We start from the raw sequence: 23320 nt of genomic DNA, 5'->3' as shown, positions 1-23320 counted from the left end.
CGGCCAAGGGGGTCATGTGCAAACGGCTACAGTTGAGGAACGGTATTCCTCAACCTGCTTTTGCCTGTAATATATGTGAATACATGTTTGTTCCTAAAAGTCCTGTGTTCTTTGTTCTTATTACCATTTAACCCCATAATAGATGTGGTTATCCAGAAGATGAACATCATCCTACAAAAGTGTCCTGGAACTCTAGGGCTGATCGATGACGTAATTGTCTTTGGAGAAACCCAAGAAGAGCATTACAAAAACCTTCATAACTGAATGAGCATTGTACAGAAGGAAAGACTTTGTTTCAACCGTGGAAAGTGTGCCATCAATGAAAAACAAATTCATTTTTTTTGTGCAATCTACGACCAGAATTGTATGCACCCTGATCCCAGCAATGTAACAGAAATAAAATGTTACCTAGTCCATTGAACACCACTGACTTGCAGAGGGTGCTGGGAATCATCCCATATATGGCACCTTTCATTCCACACCTGTCAGATCTTACAGCACCTTTAAGAGATCTCCTGAAACAAGAAGTGGAGTATCAGTGGACAGAAAATCTGCAGGGATCCCTCCAGCAAGTCAAGGATCTCAATTGCAAAGATATTCTGCTGTCATATTTTGACCCTTCAAAGCAATCTTATCCGGGTTGATGCATCAAGTAGAGGATTTAGTGCTGCTCTCCTTCACAAAGGTTAGCCCATAGCATTTGCATCCAAATCTTTAACAGAGACTGAGCAACGATATGTCAGCATAGAGCGGGATCTCCTTGCAGTTGTTTTTGGCTGTGAACGATTCTGGACTTATACCTATGGAAATGCGTTCCAGGTGGAAAGTGATCATAAGCCTCTGGAAATGATTAACTTAAAAAATTTGGTTGCAGCTCCACCTCGCCTCCAACACATGCTGTTACATTTGCAGGGATATGACATGACCATTGTATATCGCCCTGGGAAAGATATGGCACTGGTGGATGGATTCTCAAGGCTAGCAAACAAAAAAGCTAAAAAAGCTATTGACTTGGACCTGAGGGTATATTTTGTTCAATGTTCAACCTAAAAACTGGCTCAGTTAAACCAAGCAACAAATGAGGATACCACACTATGTGAATTGAGGCAGATTATTTTAAGAGGTTTGCCTGACACACTCAGAGAAGTGGACAAAAATATGAGACCTATTGGGATAACTGTCCATCGAAAATCGCATATTACTAAAATCAAATGAATAATAATACCCAAATCAATGCAACAAGATGTATTGCAGAAAATACATTATGGACACCAGGAGATGGAGAAATGTAAACTCTGAGCAAAAAGTTGTGTTTTCTGGCACAGCATTAACAAAGACAGACAACATGGTACAACAATGTACCATTTGTCAGCAGCACCAAAAGGCGCAGAGTGCTGAACCCCTGATGCCCCATGAGATTCCGGTTAGGCCATGGCAGATAGTGGCCACTGATTTATTTCACATTGACATTCTCAACTTCATGCTCATTATGGACTATTATTCCAAGTTTCCATTTGTGAGATTGCTAAAGGAGTTCTTCAGTCATGAAGTCATCAAACATACAAAGCAAATATTTGGGAGAACAAGGAATTCCAGAGTGATAAGTGAGAATGGTCTACACTTCAGCTGTGTTTATTTCAAGCAATTCGCAAAAGAATGGGACTTTGAACAGCACACGTCTTCACCCTGTTTTCTGCAATCAAATGGATTCGCAGAGCAAGCAATTCACAAAAGAATGGGACTTTGAACATCACACGTCTTCACCCTGTTTTCCGCAATCAAATGGCTTCGCAGAGCGCTGTGTCCAGTCAGTGAAATCTGCATTCAAAAAAGCTGCTTCATGTGGTCGTGACTTGGACATGGTATTACTATGCCTGCTTTTGACTCTTCTAGATCATGCCATTCCATCACTAGGGGAAGTCCTATACCAAGGGAAGCTAGCTGGAGACATCCCAGTCAAATGTACCAACCAGAACGTTAACAAGGAGAAGCAATCTGGCACGACTGTATCAGAGGCAAGGAAATCAGAAGATGTACCACGATCAACATGCAAACGATCTGCCCAGACTGCACATCGGACAACCTGTACGTGTTAGATAAAGAAGCAGGCGAGTGGTCCCCTGCATTTGCACACAAATGGGCAGAGAATCAAGGTCGTATATAGTACAGACCCATTCTGGAAAAAAAACTCTGCATTGAAATCGTCAGCATCTTAGAGTAGACCCCTCCTGAAGCACATCACGTCCAGAGATACACTCGACTGAGGTTTCTCAGGAGCCTGCCAGAGATTGTTCGTCCAGTATAGAAACTAACAACACACAAAGGCAACAGTCACCTGTTAAACAAGTGCCTTATGAGGTAACAGAGTCAGACAACCATACAACCACCAGATTTAGATGTGTTATCAGACCGCAAAAAAGATTTAGAGATGAAACAATTACTGATTGATTTTTCTTATTTATCTTTGATTTTGTCTTATCGGTTTGTAACTATTTTCCTTTTTCTATCTTTTTATCAAATTATTGAAAGAAGGGGGATGTGATAGTATGAACAGTTACCTCCCTTTAGCGAACTCTCTAAGGAACAGGGTTTAAAATATAGAACCACTTCCGTTTCGGCGGGTTTTTCAGAAGAATAAAAAATGGAGCTCATATCATGACTCCTTTAACTGCATCTCATGCGTTGTCGTCCTTCCTTCCATAAAAAATGATAACATTTCACTTGGATGCAATGTAGCATTTTTTATAACGACTTAATGTGTCTGAATTCGAATATTAAAGTTACATAAGACAGTGGCTAATAGCCTAGACTTAATGAATTATGATCTGGCATCTGTTGTTGCAAACCTACGATAATTTCGTCCAAAGGGGAATTCCCACAATCAAAATATCACATATGGAGATAATTCTCAACGGTTTTGTCTAATTAAAAGCAGAAATTGTTCTAATTTTTGTTGTTTTGACGATTTAAAGGAATTGGTATCACACTTTAATTTAAAATAAATAAAGCCCATTAATCTTCATCACGCATCTTTACACCATCAACGCTCTGATCCCTATCTGGCATCAATTGAAATGGATGGCTCTCGTCTTTCAGAGGCTCCATGTTTTGACAAGCTTCTGGGTGCGACCTTTACTCCTGATCTGAAATGGAACCCGTACATCAGATCTGTTGCCAAGGTCGCTGGGACGATGGTGGATCCTTCTACCGCTCCAGAAGATATTTCACCACTGATGCAATTCTCTATCAGTATAAAAGCCAAGCACGTCCAAGGATAGAGTACTGCTGCCATATCTGGACAGGAGCTGCTAAAAACAGCCTATCCTGCCTTGACAGAGTACAAAATAGATTTTGTGACTTAGTGGGGGACACACTTTTCTCTTCCCTCCAGCCTTTCTCCCACAGAAGAGATGTTGCGAGCCTGTCTTTGTTTTATCGTTATTTTCATGGCAGATGCTCGTCTGAGCTCCAATCTCTGGTCCTCTCTCGTCAATCTTTCACAAAAAATACCCGTCTGGCTGAAACTACTGTCATTAATTTTCCCCACTCTTTATCTGTTCCTAAATCCAAGTGTAGATTCCATGAGCAGAGGTTCTTTCTTAGAAGTGCACGACTGTGGAACTCTCTTCCGATTGCCTGTTTCCCACCTGACTACAACTTGGATGTCGTCAAGTCCAACATAAACAAATTCCTGATAAACCACCCCTTAAGTAAGACACTTCATCAAATCTCCAATACTAACGATTACTACGATACTATCCCATTGATTACTGTACACGCAATAACACTTATCCCCGAGTGGCTTCTGGGCCTTGATAAGTGGTAGCTTCCATGTAAAAAAAAGATGACGTCTAAAAATTTACAATAAAATGGAATACTTTAAATGAAAATTCTGTTAAAAAACTCACTGCATCGGAGAAAACTGAAGCTGCATCGGTACCTTTGCTTTCCATCTTCAAATTACAGTGTGCAATTTTTAGTGAAATAAATCCTTCCAAGTTCGAAATCAAAAATTTTCTCTCAATTCAAAAACTGCAATGACTATTAAGTCTGGTTGGTTTTATTAATGTAATATTTGAGAGATTATCCATTATAATTGGCTTCCCATCATTACCTTGGAAGATAAAAATTATGATGTAGTTGTAAACCTGCTAATCAAAGAATCTTTGGATGCGCCTTTTATCATCAACTAGCGAGGGGGTAGCCAGCATTGCCCGGGTGTTTAGAGGTGTGTGTGCTTGGCCCAAAACATAAGAATAAGTGAAGTAAATATTTTAAAACTTTAAAAAATCGAAAAAACACAACAAAAACTAACGTAAGGCAAACGAACGATGTTAAATATAAAAATCGGAAAAACAAAAAAGAAAACAGAAAAACGAATGTTAAAACCTCTTTAAAAAATCTAAAAAATAAAAACACAAAAATAAACACATGAAAGATGACTTAAATAACGCTGGGGGTACCTGGCGTTGCCCGGGTGTTTCGAGGTGTGTGTGCTTGGGCGGGGAAGGGTGTTAATCAAAACATAAGAATAAGCGAAGTAAATATTTTTTTAAAAAAACACAAAAAGAACTAACGTAAGCAAACGAACGATGTTAAATGTAAAAATGGGGGAAAAAACGCGAAACAGAAAAACGAACGTTAAAACTTTGTTAAAAAATCTGAAAAATAAAAATTAAAACAAAAACACGTAGAAAATGGCTTAAATAACCCTGTTTCAATATCAAAATTTAAAAAATCAAAAAAAAAAGACATCTCACATCACGATTCGAACCCAAAGCCTGTAGATAATGAGGCTGTGCTCTAAGCAACTAAGCTAAGACGACATCGACGAAATTGTGTCTGTGTTTTTTATATTTAAAGTAAATCACGTTCCGACGTCGTATGACGCATGCGTAGAAGCGAACTTGAGAGGACGGTTTTTGCTGACCCCTTCCTGTAGAAAACTGATGATTTTAGGGTGAAGAAATTAATGTTTTTGGCCAATTTTTCGATATTTGTTGGGCGAAGTTTGGAACTTTAAAATGATACCAATCTCGTAAAAATCCGTGACAGGTGTCGAAAGTTTTCGCGAGACATACAAACACACATACATATATACAAACAAACATACATACACATATTTTCGCTTTTATATATAGACTAGCGGGGGGGTACCCGGCGATGCCCAGGTGTCTTGAGGTAAATCAAAACTCCGGGAGGGGCGTGTTAAATAATAAAAACAATGTTTCGGTAGGTAAGAATGAGAATCGAACCCATACCCTTGAGTTGGAAATTAATGTGTGAAAAAAAAAAAAAAACGGGCGATGTTACCCATAAGGCCACCGCGACATACAACATAGATAGGTTTGAATTTATTTATTGAACTATAAAAACAGGCATGCGCGATAAGAGTTAATTCTGCTGCTTCCATTTGACCTAATTAAGAAGGTCAAATAGAAGTCACGCAGTTGCTTATCCAAATTTGACTGTTTTTTCCCCAACAGATGTTGGGGCCAGCTCCCAATTGTCCAGATTGAATAGCAATTGTCTGATGTACAACATTGATCAAAGCTGATTGCTTCTGGACATTTCCCGGTGCAATGCCGAGAATGTTGTTCGTTGTTAACTTTGAATTAGTTTCGCTTTTTATACGAAGAAGCTTCATCAACAGCGAGAAGCCAAAATAGCAATAATTTTGTAAAAGTAGATGTAAATAAATCTAGATGCGATGCGCTTTCTCAAATCGTACATATTATTATTTAGGACCCATATAAACAGTTGTAACCGATCGTAACGACCCTGGAACCGTGTGCAAGAAAAGCCTTTTGAAGACATACATGAAATGGTTACACACATTTTGCCTTTTATATATAGACTAGCAGGGGGGTACCCGGCATTGCCCGGATGTTTAGAGGTGTTTGTGCTCGGGCAGTGGGAGGGGGGTAATAAAAACATAAGAATAAGCGAAGTAAATATTTTTAAATATTAAATAAAAATTAAATATTATATTAAAAAAAAGTTAAAAATTTAAAAAATCGAAAAAAAAACACAAAAAACTAACGTAAGGCAAACGAAGTTAAAACTTCTTTAAAAAATCTGAAAAATAAACCCCTCACCCCAAAAAAACACTTGAAAATTGGCTTAATAAATGAAAACAATCAAAGCAAAACAATCAAACGAGCATTTCTTTTACAAATAAAATAAAACGGAATAAAAATACTCAGAAACACATTAAAAGGTTTGCAACTAATAATTTACTTTTCAAGTATATTTTACAAATGATAAATGTTACTTAAAAATATCGCCTTACATTTTGATAACAATAAAAATAAAAAAGGCAAAATAAAAAAAATTAATTTACAAATACAGAGGAAGAAACACTGCACATTTTTTCTACATTTTTGTAGAGGTTATTTTTGTGTATAAAAGTAAAATTTAAAAAATATGATTTTACAAATCATCCTTTCCTTTCATTAATAATTTGTGATGATGTATTCAAAAAGGTTGTTAACAGTCATTATTTACCTGCTATAAAAAAAAGGATTTGCTAAAATATTTCTCCCCTTTATCCTTTATTCAAAAATACTTTTCATTTTTGCATTGATTTCACATTGTAAAACTACAATTACGATTTGTGCCTTCTCAGATTTTTTTTATATGTACAATTTAACTGTGATCTGTAAATCGTATCCAAATATCAAAATTCAAAACTATTATTTATAATGTTTACTTCTCTCATATTAGTTCATCAGATAAAATTGTAAGGTACGTTTTTTTATATAATTCTTTTAATAATTTTATGATCATTTAATGATCACATACGAGTACTGGAATTTATCTTCAATATGCATTGGAAATCAACGTGGTTTAGTTATAAGAGACAATGCACAAACTTTACAAGTTAAATTTCCTAAAAGAACTTTACAAGATTTTACTTTCTAGCATGCATGATTTCATATGATATTCAATGTGTGTAAATAATTATATATTAAACTGGCATTTTAGTTGCATTATTTTTCAACATAATGAATTTCTTTGAAAATGAAACATAAGAATAATTTTTCAACATAATGAATTTCTTTGAAAATGAAACATAAGAATAATTTTTCAACATAATGAATTTCTTTGAAAATGAAACATAAGAATAATTTTTCAACATAATGAATTTCTTTGAAAATGAAACATAAGAATAATTTTTCAACATAATGAATTTCTTTGAAAATGAAACATAAGAATAATTTTTCAACATAATGAATTTCTTTGAAAATGAAACATAAGAATAATTTTTCAACATAATGAATTTCTTTGAAAATGAAACATAAGAATAATTTTTCAACATAATGAATTTCTTTGAAAATGAAACATAAGAATAATTTTTCAACATAATGAATTTCTTTGAAAATGAAACATAAGAATAATTTTTCAACATAATGAATTTCTTTGAAAATGAAACATAAGAATAATTTTTTCAACATAATGAATTTCTTTGAAAATGAAACATAGGAATAATTTTTCAACATAATGAATTTCTTTGAAAATGAAACATAAGAATAATTTTTCAACATAATGAATTTCTTTGAAAATGAAACATAAGAATAATTTTTCAACATAATGAATTTCTTTGAAAATGAAACATAAGAATAATTTTTCAACATAATGAATTTCTTTGAAAATGAAACATAAGAATAATTTTTCAACATAATGAATTTCTTTGAAAATGAAACAAGAATAATTTTTCAACATAATGAATTTCTTTGAAAATGAAACATAAGAATAATTTTTCAACATAATGAATTTCTTTGAAAATGAAACATAAGAATAATTTTTCAACATAATGAATTTCTTTGAAAATGAAACATAAGAATAATTTTTCAACATAATGAATTTCTTTGAAAATGAAACATAAGAATAATTTTTCAACATAATGAATTTCTTTGAAAATGAAACATAAGAATAATTTTTCAACATAATGAATTTCTTTGAAAATGAAACATAAGAATAATTTTTCAACATAATGAATTTCTTTGAAAATGAAACATAAGAATAATTTTTCAACATAATGAATTTCTTTGAAAATGAAACATAAGAATAATTTTTCAACATAATGAATTTCTTTGAAAATGAAACATAAGAATAATTTTTCAACATAATGAATTTCTTTGAAAATGAAACATAAGAATAATTTTTCAACATAATGAATTTCTTTGAAAATGAAACATAAGAATAATTTTTCAACATAATGAATTTCTTTGAAAATGAAACATAAGAATAATTTTTCAACATAATGAATTTCTTTGAAAATGAAACAAAAGAATAATTTTTCAACATAATGAATTTCTTTGAAAATGAAACATAAGAATAATTTTTCAACATAATGAATTTCTTTGAAAATAAAACATAAGAATAATTTTTCAACATAATGAATTTCTTTGAAAATGAAACATAAGAATAATTTTTCAACATAATGAATTTCTTTGAAAATGAAACATAAGAATAATTTTTCAACATAATGAATTTCTTTGAAAATGAAACATAAGAATAATTTTTCAACATAATGAATTTCTTTGAAAATGAAACATAAGAATAATTTTTCAACATAATGAATTTCTTTGAAAATGAAACATAAGAATAATTTTTCAACATAATGAATTTCTTTGAAAATGAAACATAAGAATAATTTTTCAACATAATGAATTTCTTTGAAAATGAAACATAAGAATAATTTTTCAACATAATGAATTTCTTTGAAAATGAAACATAAGAATAATTTTTCAACATAATGAATTTCTTTGAAAATGAAACATAAGAATAATTTTTCAACATAATGAATTTCTTTGAAAATGAAACATAAGAATAATTTTTCAACATAATGAATTTCTTTGAAAATGAAACATAAGAATAATTTTTTCAACATAATGAATTTCTTTGAAAATGAAACATAAGAATAATTTTTTCAACATAATGAATTTCTTTGAAAATGAAACATAAGAATAATTTTTCAACATAATGGATTTTTTTGAAAATGAAACATAAGAATAATTTTTCAACATAATGAATTTCTTTGAAAATGAAACATAAGAATAATTTTTCAACATAATGAATTTCTTTGAAAATGAAACATAAGAATAATTTTTCAACATAATGAATTTCTTTGAAAATGAAACATAAGAATAATTTTTCAACATAATGAATTTCTTTGAAAATGAAACATAAGAATAATTTTTCAACATAATGAATTTCTTTGAAAATGAAACATAAGAATAATTTTTCAACATAATGAATTTCTTTCAAAATGAAACATAAGAATAATTTTTCAACATAATGAATTTCTTTGAAAATGAAACATAAGAATAATTTTTCAACATAATGAATTTCTTTGAAAATGAAGCATAAGAATAATTTTTCAACATAATGAATTTCTTTGAAAATGAAACATAAGAATAATTTTTCAACATAATGAATTTCTTTGAAAATGAAACATAAGAATAATTTTTCAACATAATGAATTTCTTTGAAAATGAAACATAAGAATAATTTTTCAACATAATGAATTTCTTTGAAAATGAAACATAAGAATAATTTTTCAACATAATGGATTTCTTTGAAAATGAAACATAAGAATAATTTTTCAACATAATGAATTTCTTTCAAAATGAAACATAAGAATAATTTTTCAACATAATGAATTTCTTTGAAAATGAAACATAAGAATAATTTTTCAACATAATGAATTTCTTTGAAAATGAAACATAAGAATAATTTTTCAACATAATGAATTTCTTTGAAAATGAAACATAAGAATAATTTTTCAACATAATGAATTTCTTTGAAAATGAAACAAAAGAATAATTTTTCAACATAATGAATTTCTTTGAAAATGAAACATAAGAATAATTTTTCAACATAATGAATTTCTTTGAAAATGAAACATAAGAATAATTTTTCAACATAATGAATTTCTTTGAAAATGAAACATAAGAATAATTTTTCAACATAATGAATTTCTTTGAAAATGAAACATAAGAATAATTTTTCAACATAATGAATTTCTTTGAAAATGAAACATAAGAATAATTTTTCAACATAATGAATTTCTTTGAAAATGAAACATAAGAATAATTTTTCAACATAATGAATTTCTTTGAAAATGAAACATAAGAATAATTTTTTCAACATAATGAATTTCTTTGAAAATGAAACATAAGAATAATTTTTCAACATAATGAATTTCTTTGAAAATGAAACATAAGAATAATTTTTCAACATAATGGATTTTTTTGAAAATGAAACATAAGAATAATTTTTCAACATAATGAATTTCTTTCAAAATGAAACATAAGAATAATTTTTTCAACATAATGAATTTCTTTGAAAATGAAACATAAGAATAATTTTTCAACATAATGAATTTCTTTGAAAATGAAACATAAGAATAATTTTTCAACATAATGAATTTCTTTGAAAATGAAACATAAGAATAATTTTTCAACATAATGAATTTCTTTGAAAATGAAACATAAGAATAATTTTTCAACATAATGAATTTCTTTGAAAATGAAACAAAAGAATAATTTTTCAACATAATGAATTTCTTTGAAAATGAAACATAAGAATAATTTTTCAACATAATGAATTTCTTTGAAAATGAAACATAAGAATAATTTTTCAACATAATGAATTTCTTTGAAAATGAAACATAAGAATAATTTTTTCAACATAATGAATTTCTTTGAAAATGAAACATAAGAATAATTTTTTCAACATAATGAATTTCTTTGAAAATGAAACATAAGAATAATTTTTCAACATAATGAATTTCTTTGAAAATGAAACATAAGAATAATTTTTTCAACATAATGAATTTCTTTGAAAATGAAACATAAGAATAATTTTTCAACATAATGGATTTTTTTGAAAATGAAACAGAAGAATAATTTTTCAACATAATGAATTTCTTTCAAAATGAAACATAAGAATAATTTTTTCAACATAATGAATTTCTTTGAAAATGAAACATAAGAATAATTTTTCAACATAATGAATTTCTTTGAAAATGAAACATAAGAATAATGTTTCAACATAATGGATTTTTTTGAAAATGAAACATAAGAATAATTTTTCAACATAATGAATTTCTTTCAAAATGAAACATAAGAATAATTTTTTCAACATAATGAATTTCTTTGAAAATGAAACATAAGAATAATTTTTCAACATAATGAATTTCTTTGAAAATGAAACATAAGAATAATTTTTCAACATAATGAATTTCTTTGAAAATGAAACATAAGAATAATTTTTCAACATAATGAATTTCTTTGAAAATGAAACATAAGAATAATTTTTCAACATAATGAATTTCTTTGAAAATGAAACAAAAGAATAATTTTTCAACATAATGAATTTCTTTGAAAATGAAACATAAGAATAATTTTTCAACATAATGAATTTCTTTGAAAATGAAACATAAGAATAATTTTTCAACATAATGAATTTCTTTGAAAATGAAACATAAGAATAATTTTTTCAACATAATGAATTTCTTTGAAAATGAAACATAAGAATAATTTTTCAACATAATGAATTTCTTTGAAAATGAAACATAAGAATAATTTTTCAACATAATGAATTTCTTTGAAAATGAAACATAAGAATAATTTTTCAACATAATGAATTTCTTTGAAAATGAAACATAAGAATAATTTTTCAACATAATGAATTTCTTTGAAAATGAAACATAAGAATAATTTTTCAACATAATGAATTTCTTTTAAAATGAAACATAAGAATAATTTTTCAACATAATGAATTTCTTTGAAAATGAAACATAAGAATAATTTTTCAACATAATGAATTTCTTTGAAAATGAAACATAATAATTTTTCAACATAATGAATTTCTTTGAAAATGAAACATAAGAATAATTTTTCAACATAATGAATTTCTTTGAAAATGAAACATAAGAATAATTTTTCAACATAATGAATTTCTTTGAAAATGAAACATAAGAATAATTTTTCAACATAATGAATTTCTTTGAAAATGAAACATAAGAATAATTTTTCAACATAATGGATTTCTTTGAAAATGAAACATAAGAATAATTTTTCAACAAAGTAAAAAGAAACAAAGTAAAAAGACACAAAGTAAAAAGAAACAAAGTAAAAAGAAACAAAGTAAAAAGAAACAAATTAAAAAGACACAAAGTAAAAAGACACAAAGTAAAAAGACACAAAGTAAAAAGACACAAAGTAAAAAGAAACGATAAGTAATAAATAAAGGATGCAAAACCATTCATGTAACATATAACGTTGCCACTGATTTTTGATTATTGCAATTATGATAGAAATAATTCATGAGAATATGGTTTATTTAATTTAAAAATTCGAAACAAACATTTAATTATAATGCTTACTTATGTAAATTCGTTAGGTACATTTTTTATAATTTTATGATCATTTAATGATCACATACGAGTACTGGAATTTATCTCCAATATGCATTGGAAATCAACGTGGTTTAGTTATAAGAGACAATGCAAAAACTTTACGAGTTAAATTTCCTAAAAGAACTTTACAAGATTTTACTTTCTAGCATGCATGATTTCATATGATATTCAATGTGTGTAAATAATTATATATTAAACTGGAATCTTCGTCTCATTATTTTTTAACAGATTGGATTTCTTTGCACATGATATAATTCAATAAAGATGAAATAAAGAGTCCAACACATTCTTAGCAATATAGTTACATTTTACTATGTGTAAACATATGTTATACCACATGTGGTTTATGTATGAGACTGTAAAATGTTATATTATAATATATATGAATTTGGTTACCTTTATTGCAACATTTGATGAAAGTAGTTTTTTTTTTACATGGGGTCACCACTTATCAAGGCCCGGAGGCCACTCAGGGAAAAGGGGTATTGCGTGTACAGTAATCAATGAGATAGTATTGTAGTAATCATTAGTATTAAGGGGGCGGTTTGTCAGGAGTTTGTTTTTGCTGGACTTGAAGACGTCCAAGTTGTAGTCAGGAGGGAAACAGGCAAGCGGCAGAGAGTTCCACTGGCGTGCAGTTCTAAGAAAGAAGCTCTGCTCATGGAATCTACGCTTGGATTTAGGCACAGATAAAGAGTGGGGAAAATTATTGACAGTAGTTTCAGCCAGACGGGTGTTTCTCATGAAAAATTGGCGAGGGGGGACGAGGGATTGGAGCTCAGGCAAGCACCTTCCATGGAAATAACGATAAAACAAGGGCAGGCTCACAACGTCTCTTCTGTGGGAGAGAGGGTGCAGCGAAGAGAAAAGGGCATCCCCCACTAAACCACAAAGTCTATTTTGTACTCTGTCAAGGCAGGATAGGCTGTTTTAACAGCTCAGGGCGACATAGTCTACAGAAATATAGTTTCTCTGTAATATGTATTTGAGCTTGCTTCAACATATTGCATCGATGTAAAGAGAAATTGATCTTTATGTGGTTGCATGCAGCATATATGATTTCTTGCAAAAAGAAGACATAGAAATAATGTGGTTTATTTCACATATGTGTTCACATATATTGCAACAATTATTTATAAAAAGAATGATGCAAACTCTGAAAGACTATAGGATCTTTTCAGTATGCTTTCGTGTATGTTGTAACATATAAGCTTTCCGTGAAAAGGAAAGGCGACATACTTCACAAGAATATGGTTTCTCTCCAGTATGTGTTTTCATGTGTTGCAACATATTATTTTTCTGTGTAAAAGAAGAGCCACATACTTCACAAGAATATGGTTTATCTCCCGTATGTGTTCGCATGTGTTGCAACAAATTTTGTTTCTGTGTAAAAGAAGAGCCACATACTTCACAGGAATATGGTCTTTCTCCAGTATGTGTTCGTACATGTTGTAACATAGATCGTTTTGTTGTAAAAGAAGAGCCACATACTTCACAAGAATATGGTTTTTCCCCAGTATGTATGCGCATGTGATACAACATACTTCCCTTCTGTGTAAAAGAAGAGCCACATACGTCACAAGAATATGGCTTTTCTCCAGTGTGTGTTCGCATGTGTTGCAACATACATTGTCTTGTTGTAAAAGAACAGCCACATATTTCACAAGAATATGGTTTTTCGCCAGTATGTGTTCGTCTGTGTTGTAACATACTGTATTTCAGTGAAAAAGAAGAGCCACACATGTCACAAGAGTATGGTTTTTCTCCAGAATGTGTTCGCATGTGTTGCAACATGTTACTTTTCTGTATAAAAGAAAATCCACATACTTCACAAGAATATGTTTTTTTTCCAGTATGTGTCTGCATGTGTTGCAACATACTTTGTTTTGTTGTAAAAGAATGGTCACATATTTCACACGGATATGGTTTTTCTCCTGTATGTATTCGCATGTGTTGCAACATATTTTTTCTCATTGAAAAAGAAGAGCCACATACTTCACAAGAATATGGCTTTTCACCAGTATGTGTTCGCATGTGTATCACCATCTTTTGTTTCGTTGTAAAAGAAGAGTCACATACTTCACAAGAATATGGTTTCTCTCCAGTATGTGTTCGCACGTGTTGCAACATATTTTGTTTTGATATAAATGAAGCACCACATACTTCACAAGAATATGGTTTCTCTCCAGTATGTGTTTTCATGTGTTGCAACAAATTTTGTTTCTGTGAAAAACAAAAGCCACATACTTGACAAGAATATGGTTTTTCTCCAGTATGTGTTCGCATGTGTTGCAACATACATTGTTTCCGTGAAAAAGAAAAGCCACATACTTGACAAGAATATGGTTTCTCTCCAGTATGTGTTCGCATGTGTTGCAACATACATTGTTTCCGTGAAAAACAAAAGCCACATACTTCACACGAATGTGGTTTCTTTTTTGTATGTGTTGTTACATGTTTCAACATATTTTTTCTCTTTTTAAAAGTAGAACCACATTCTTTACAAGAATATGATTTCTGTCTAGTATGTATTCACATATGTTGCAACATTTTTTTATTGTAAATATCTATTTATTTAAAAAAATAACTGCATTCTTCACAACACTTATTTTATGTTCGCATAGCCACATATCTTTCTTTTTAGGTATCATTTTTGAAAGTAGAATGTTTATCATTATTTAGTACATTTGATTTTCTCCCTAGAAATCATTCGCATTTGTTGCAACACTTTTTTTGTAAATAACTATGTATTTAAAAAAAATAAATGAATTCTTCACAACAATTATTTTATGTGTTCGCATAGCCACATATCTACTTTTTATGTTATATTTTTGGAAGTTGAATGTTTAATATTATTTAGTACATCTGATTTTCTGTAGTATGTCAGAAACTGAATAGATAATGAATCACTCACACTTTTTCAAAATATATTTTTGTAATATATTTCCATCAGTTTAGTCGCCAAGAGAATGTAGATCCATCTAAATCCAATGATACTTGTTTTTTTCTTGAATGAATCAATGAATATCCTGAAAAATTGAAAACAATAGATAAATTCAAGGAAGATATTTTATTTTGCAAAATTAAAACAATTAAAAAATATTTTAAATGGGCGTAATATGTTATAATAAATACATGTTTGTATAGTATTTAAAAAGCAAAAGACAATTATAAGATTATTCACCTGTCTTTAGATAATTAAATTTGTTATTCGTGTATTAAGAAAGTTTTGAACTTAAAATCATTTCTCTTCATAAATAGCATAACGTTCTCTTGTACTTAGAATGGCATTCTATCAAAATTTGTCATAAAAAAATACAGTACAATATAAAAGTGAAATTTCACTAAAAAATGGAGAAATGGAATTGATAACTTCCTTGTAAAAACAGAGCCACATACTTCACACGAATATGGTTTCTTTCTTGTATGCTTTGTCTTATGTTGCAACATATTTTGTCTCTGTTTAAAAGTAGAACCACATTCTTCACAACATGATTTCTCCCTAGAATGCATTCGCATTTGTTGAAACACTTTTTTGTAAATAACTATGTATTTAAATAAATAAATGAATTCTTCACAACAATTATTTTATGTGTTCGCATAGCCACATATCTACTTTTTAAGTTATATTTTTGGAAGTTGAATGTTTAATATTATTTAGTACATCTGATTTTCTGTAGTATGTCAGAAACTTGTTTTTCTCTCGAATGAATCAATTGTATCCTGAAAAATTGAAAACAATAGATAAATTCCAGGAAGATATTTTATTTTGCAAAATTAAAACAAATGAAAAATATTTTTAAAGAGGCGTAATATGTTATAATAAATACATGTTTGTATATAGTATTTTAAAAGCATAAGACAATTATAAGATAATAGTTTTCATTTAATTACTCACTTTATTTATTAAAATGTTTTTGTGTAAAGAAAAACAATGAAAACATTTTTTTCAACATTTTCAAATGGGCCTTGTAACTTTATTAAAACCTTTAATCTTAACAACTTTAAAAAGTCATAGGTCCTTCCCACAAGGTGAATCAAATTATAACTACATCAAATTAGTTTCATCTTTAAACCATTACAATTAATTATTTTCACACGCACATGCATGCACAGCTTTTCACTTAAAATCATTTCTTCATATATAGCGTAATGTAATTGTGTACTTAAAATAGCATTCTATCAGAATTTGTCATATAAAAATATACAGTACAATATAAAAGCAATATTTCACTCAAAGAAAATGGAGAAATAGAAGCGATAACTCACATGTACACTAAAAGACCAGCTGAATAAATTCCCTAAAAGTGAAGACAAACAATAGATTCGTTTTAATATTTATGGTTGAAGAAAGACTTAAACGCAATTAAGATTGAACGAAGACTAAAAGGCAGAAAGACTTGTCTGCAATAAGGGTTAAAAGCAATTACGGTTGTTGAAAAATGTGAAGACTCAAAGTTAGAAAAAGTTTCCTTTTCGAATATTACAAACAATCTCAGTAGCATAGTCATAGTTTTAATTTAAAAGTAATGCAAGAGAATTATAGTGCTAATGCCTGCCAATCCTAAATTTGATGTATTGAGAGAGTGCAGTTTATGCATCAGCATTGTCTAATAAATAGATTTGACTGCCTGATACACATGCATATAACAGGTGGTGCATTTATGGTCTGCTAGTAGTTAAGTGAGGAAAATCGTTTCCTTATTTATGGTTGAAGAAAGACTTAAACACAATTAAGATTGAACGAAGACTAAAAGGCAGGAAGGCTTGAATGCACTGAGGGTTGATGGAAAATGTAAAAGCCATTACGGTTGTTGAAAGATGCAAAGAGACCAAGGTTAGAAAGAGGTTCCCTTACAAATATTACAGTCAATCTCAGTGGCATAGTCATAGTTTTAATTTTAAAATAATACAAGAAAATTATAGTGCAGAAACCAGCCAATCCTAAATTTAATGGATTGAGAAAATTAATTCATCAGCAATGGCTTGCTAGAAATAAAGTGACGAAAATGGGATGTTTTACTGTTATAAAAAAAACATTATTCACAACATGTATAGGGGTATAATCAGGATTTGGTTCTGGGGTTCGGGAAGGAGTGAGTCACTCTCTTGACAACAGCCCTTTTCTTTTCCAATCGACCATACCTGGCCTCTAACAACCAATGTCACACAGCACAATCTGAACGTCAGCAATAAAAAATTCTTTTCAAGAGAAGATGTTCACGACTCTTTTCTCCCTGCTGCCCCAGGGAATTTTTCCCTGCTTTTATATCCTCCTATCTAGAAAAAAAAGGAAGAGACAGAAAAAAAATAATAACTTCTCTCATCATGCTCTGCCTTCCCAAGATGCCCTTCGCATATAAAAATGCGCTGGCCATCCTTTCCTTCTTCTTTCCCAAAGAGCAATGCAGATACATCCGGTACGTTTCTTTTTTTTTCTTTTCTAACCATATACCCCACACATTCACTGGAATTAAAACAAATCAAATCTTGCAGATGTATTCTCTGGCTATGTGAATATCTCCAAAAAGTTAATACTTGCTCTTGGGGGTGAAATGCAGAGATCCTGATAATGGTAAAAGACCCGATTAAATTTTCGTCATGAATGGAAATCGACGCAATGAAAACTCCTACAGGAAAGTCCAATTTTCTGATGAGGTCAGTTTCTATAAAAAATAGCTTTATTCACAAGTATATGTGCCATTTACAGGAATGACGGTAGCAGATATTTCATATGCCTTGTACACGACTGAGTAAGAGAAAATGTTGAACTTACCAAAAGCAAACTTTTCAGGTAATTACTCTTGGTGGTGAAATGCAGCCACAATTGGGTTTTGGTCACTAATGAAAAAAATCAGGTTTTGCAGATGTATTATTTTGCTATATATATATATGTTTCCAAAAACTTAATACTTATTCTTGGTGGTGAGATGCAGAGATCCTGACAATGGTGAAAGACACAATTAGGTTTTGGTCACCAATGAAAATAAATCTTTCATATGTATTCTAAGAAAATATGAAAATAGATGCAATGAAAACTTCTACAAGTATATGTGCAGGAATGACAGTAGCAGATCTTTCAAATGTATTCTTTTGGTTTCGTAAATGTGTCTAGAAAAAGTTAAAACTCTCTTTTGAACGAATATTACAAACAATCTCAGTGGCATAGTTTAAATTTTAAAATAATAATGCAAGAGAATATAACTACTAAATTTGATGGATTAATAAAGTGAAGTTAATGTATCAGCAGTGTCTGATTAATAGATTTGACTGCCTGATACCCATGCATATAACGGGTGGTGCATTCATAGTCTGCTAGTAGTTAAGTGAGGAAAATGGGATGTTTCATTGCTATAAAACGAAACATTATTCACAACATGTACACATGTCATTTGCTGGAATGAAAAAAGAATCATTTCTTGCAGATGTATTCTCTTGCTATACTTTTGGTGGTGAAATGTAGAGATAAGAAAATATGAAAATAAATGCAATGAAAACTCCTACAAGAGTATCTACCTCCAAGACAGGAGGGTCGAATTTTCTGAAGAGCTAGTTTCTGTATGTGTGACTGGACGTGCCGTTGTTGTCTTACAGTCATCTTTTTAATGGATGGTATATTCATGGTCTGTTAGCACTTAAGTGAAAAACTTGGGAGGTTTTGCCTCTATAAAAGTAGCTTTATTCACAAGTATATGTGCCATTCACTGAAATGACCGTAGCAGGTATTCTTTTGTCTTAGTAAATGTCTTAGAAAAGTTGAAACACATTAGTTGATTTTGAGTGCTCCTTTACAAGACTAAGTAAAAGAATATGTTGAACTTAGCAAAAGCAAACTCCTCAGAAAATTACTCTTGGTGATAAAATGTAGACATTTTAAGTTGGGGTATGAAAGTAATATTTTCACTTAGGTTTTGATAATTGTGAAAGAACCGATTGGGTTTCTGTCCCTAATAAACACAAATGCACTGAAAGCTCCTACAAGCGGATCTACCTCTAAATCCAGAAAATCAAAATTTTTAATGAGCCAATTTCTGTATGAATGACTCTATGGGCTCTTGTTGTCCTAGAGTCTTATTTTCATGTAGAGTTTTTCTAACTAGGAAATCATAGAAGCAAAGAGCACCAGTCATAAAACAGTTCAATGAAAAGTTAAAGCAATAAAGAATTATTTCTATGACAAAGAAAACCATAAACTGCTGAAATGACAACTCTTGCTGATAACAGTCATCAAGTAGAACTAATCAAAAGTGTGTTGCGTTAAAAATTACTAGAAACTCAAACTTCATGTTGCTGCATATAATTTTAATACTGAGTTTTGCGTCAGAAAATTAAGAGCAACGAGATGATGAGAATCAAACAGTGTGTTACTTGATCTGCCTATTTTTAATGTTCTGATCTAAAAACCACTTTGGATCTATAAGACCATTGTTTATAACAGCAGTAAGGATCTATGATGAATATTATCTATCAAATGATGAAGTCTTTTATTGTTGCCTCATATCCAGAAAACCAAATCAAGACCCAGAGGCCACTCAAGGATAAGGGTTAATGTTTGTATAGTTGTCAATGGGAACATGTCAGTCATCGTTAGTAGTGGAAATTTGGTAAATTGGATTACTTAAGGGGATGGCCCATCAAGAATTTGTTAACGCTGGACTTGAAGACGACCATATTATAGTCAGTTGGAAAGATTATTTGTATTGATTGGATATCTTATAATTTGATTTTAATACTGAGTTTTGCGTCAGAAAATTAAGAGCAACGAGATGATGAGAATCACTGCCTATATACTGAATTATATATTTCTTAACACTTGTTGCATTTTTATTTGCATTGATTCGATATCTTGGAATTTGATTATTCTAATTTCGAAATGAGTTACTGAAAATTCTAACTTATTAACCAGAGGAAGGTGTTTACTGATGAAAACTCAGTGTATATCATCCTTACAAGCATCCTTCATTATAATATGCAAAAACACGTTCATTGGTTATACTGACTGGGTTGATAATCCCCTATTTGTACAGGCAAAGAGAGACCATCAACAGAGTGTCACAAAGGAATAGTGAATAGACTCATGCAAAGGTTGCTGGCGACAATTAGGAATGAGGCAGAGTCTGTGTTGCAGATACATGTCGCTGCCAATGACAGCATTAACTACAATTAAATACAATGAATCCATTAAAATAGCAAACATTTTGGAATGTAATGGACAAAGTAACTGCAAGATGATTGCAACCACTATAAGAAACATGTATTTGTAATTTATAATTGCATTCTTTTTATACTGTGTGTCCATTAATCCTGAGCAGAATCGATGGAAAATTTAGATAGCTAGAATTATCAAAGTAATGACAAAGTTTGTTATTATTTTTAACCAATATCGGGATGCGCACTACCTAACCCTCATCAACCTTTGCATTGATTAAGTTTCTTAATTCTATTATAAAAGACAGGCATTCAGCCACAAGATTCCTAATCCACAACAGCAAAAGCTTTTAACAGGAGCTTCAAAAAGTCTGATGACAGTTTGAAGGACTTACTGCATTTCAATTTTGCATACAATCTGTCAAAGCAGGTGAGTTCCCTATACAATGCTATTCTTTCTATCCCGTCCACACGGCGATAACATGCCTAATCTAATAGGTTTCACACTGTCTACAAAACTGCAATGCTCGTCCAATTTGTGCAATGTTGCTTTGCTGTGCATGTTTTATAAATATGCCTAAAAGAATCTGGTCTGACAAACTTACTAAACTCCCCCTGGATTCCCGCCAATTAACCAAACAATCATCAAATTATTTGCTATAGATGTCCTTATATGCCAATAGTCTTTCTACTCTAATAGATTCTTTACTGGAAACATAGTCATTAGAATTGTGTCCCTGTTCCGTCTTTCTAACTATACCAACATAGGGAAAAACAAATATAATGTGAAAAGGAGCTTCAAAAAGTCTGATGAGAGTTTGAAGGACTTACTGCATTTCCATTTTGCTTACAATAATTACAAACTGTCAAAGAAGGTGAATTCCCTATACAATGTTAGAAAACTTCTCACACCTTACAATATCCTATCCCTTCAAAAAGTCTGATATTTCCATTTTGCATACAAAATGTCAATAAAGGTAATGTTGAGCTATCCACAGACCAATAAACAGCTAATTCTCACTTAGAAGTGATGCAAAGTTAAAGAGGTTGTTTATTGGCACAAGGTCATACCACATTTTTACTTCCGTGTTATAACAGCACTAGTTTATATAGGTCTTACTGTATTTACATTTTGCATACAAACCATCGATAAAAGTAGTGTCGAGCTATCTACAGATCAATAATTTTTACTTAAATGTGATGCATAACAAAAGAGGTTGTTTATTAACACAAGGTCATACCACATTTTTACTTCCGCATTATACCAGCACTAGTTTATATATTTTAAATAAATATTTTATTTACCCACACTATTTGTTGATAACAACAGATATCTCTTGTCAGAAAAACTTCTCAACTGATGAAATATCAATAAAAATTATTTCTCATAAAACTTCTCAAATGAAATATCCAGAAAGTAAAATAATTACAAAACGCTTCCAACTTTTGAGAAAACAAATATGAAAAAAATCCAGTTAGAGGGAAAAATGAAGCTATATTGATATTGCTTGATATATCCAAAGCTTTTCACAATGTATTACATGAAAATTATGCAAGAAAACCTAAAATACAATTGGAAATTACTTAAAACTTCTAACCAGTCGTGCTTGTCATGCTATCCCTGTGGATTTATTAAAGGGTTCCGTTCAAAATTCTGTGCAGTTACCCGTTTATCAGAAAGATTCATGCGTTTGAGAGAAAGACTCCCAGTTCGGTAAAATAAATATGAAGGTTAGAGGATAAGTCAACTAAAACGTTGAGCAAATAACATTCAAGAGAACAGCAATCTGAATAATATATATACAAAATTCATATTATTTTCACATAAAATTGCTATTATTTTTAAACACTGTAATTCTCCAATAATTCCTCTTTTCACTTCTCTGGTTATGTGGTTTTATCTTTGATATTTCATTTCTAAAGCTTGTAAACACATTAAAATATTTTCTGTTTTATAACAAATTATTCTTTCTTTATATGTTTACTCAAATTTTATGTTTTTATCATTAAAATGTTTTTTTTTTCTTTACAATTTCTACTGCATTATTTTCTCAAACTCCACTGGCTTTATTTTTACTTTTAATTTACTCAGTTTTAGTAATGTGAGATTCCTCTCTAAAATTCTTATAAATTATTTCTTCTTTTTTCAAGTTTAATTTTAGTTTCGCATTTTAATAATACCCCCTCCTTTGAAAAAAATTAATTTTCGTTGTTTCATTGTCAAATTTTATTTTCTCTCATTTTTAGAGTTTTATACTTCTTTAGTTAAATTTAATTTTTAAACTTTTTTATTTATATTTTTTCTATTTTAAGCCCATTTACTTTTTTTATATTTTCATGTAACAAATGTTGCAATCAGGAAAAAATATTTACTATCGCATTTCAAAAATTGAAGTACAATGAATGCTTATTTAAATAAAACTTACTATTTGAACTACAATGAATGCTTATTTAAATAAAACTTACTATTTGAACTACAATGAATGCTTATTTAAATAAAACTTACTATTTGAAGTACAATGAATGCTTATTTAAATAAAACTTACTATTTGAAGTACAATGAATGCTTATTTAAATAAAACTTACTATTTGAAGTACAATGAATGCTTATTTAAATAAAACTTACTATTTGAAGTACAATGAATGCTTATTTAAATAAAACTTACTATTTGAAGTACAATGAATGCTTATTTAAATAAAACTTACTATTTGAAGTACAATGAATGCTTATTTAAATAAAAC

The 23320-nt window shown here is 30.0% G+C and overlaps 1 long non-coding RNA gene across 2 annotated transcripts in view; it reads right to left on the bottom strand.

Annotated features, from left to right (window-relative positions):
- LOC145269412 (uncharacterized) overlaps positions 1-23320 on the bottom strand; it is an 80667-nt gene that overhangs the window by 48330 nt on the left and 9017 nt on the right. For both annotated transcript variants that reach the window (XR_013865039.1, XR_013865040.1), the window contains exon 2: positions 15345-15459. This is a non-coding gene — a long non-coding RNA (uncharacterized LOC145269412). The remainder of the gene's footprint in view (positions 1-15344; positions 15460-23320) is intronic.

Source organism: Euprymna scolopes, chromosome 45 (assembly GCF_053919585.1).
Source record: "Euprymna scolopes isolate OS-2025 chromosome 45, ASM5391958v1, whole genome shotgun sequence".
NCBI classification, from domain to species: Eukaryota; Metazoa; Mollusca; class Cephalopoda; order Sepiida; family Sepiolidae; genus Euprymna; species Euprymna scolopes.
This window is presented reverse-complemented; position numbering and strand designations above follow the sequence as displayed.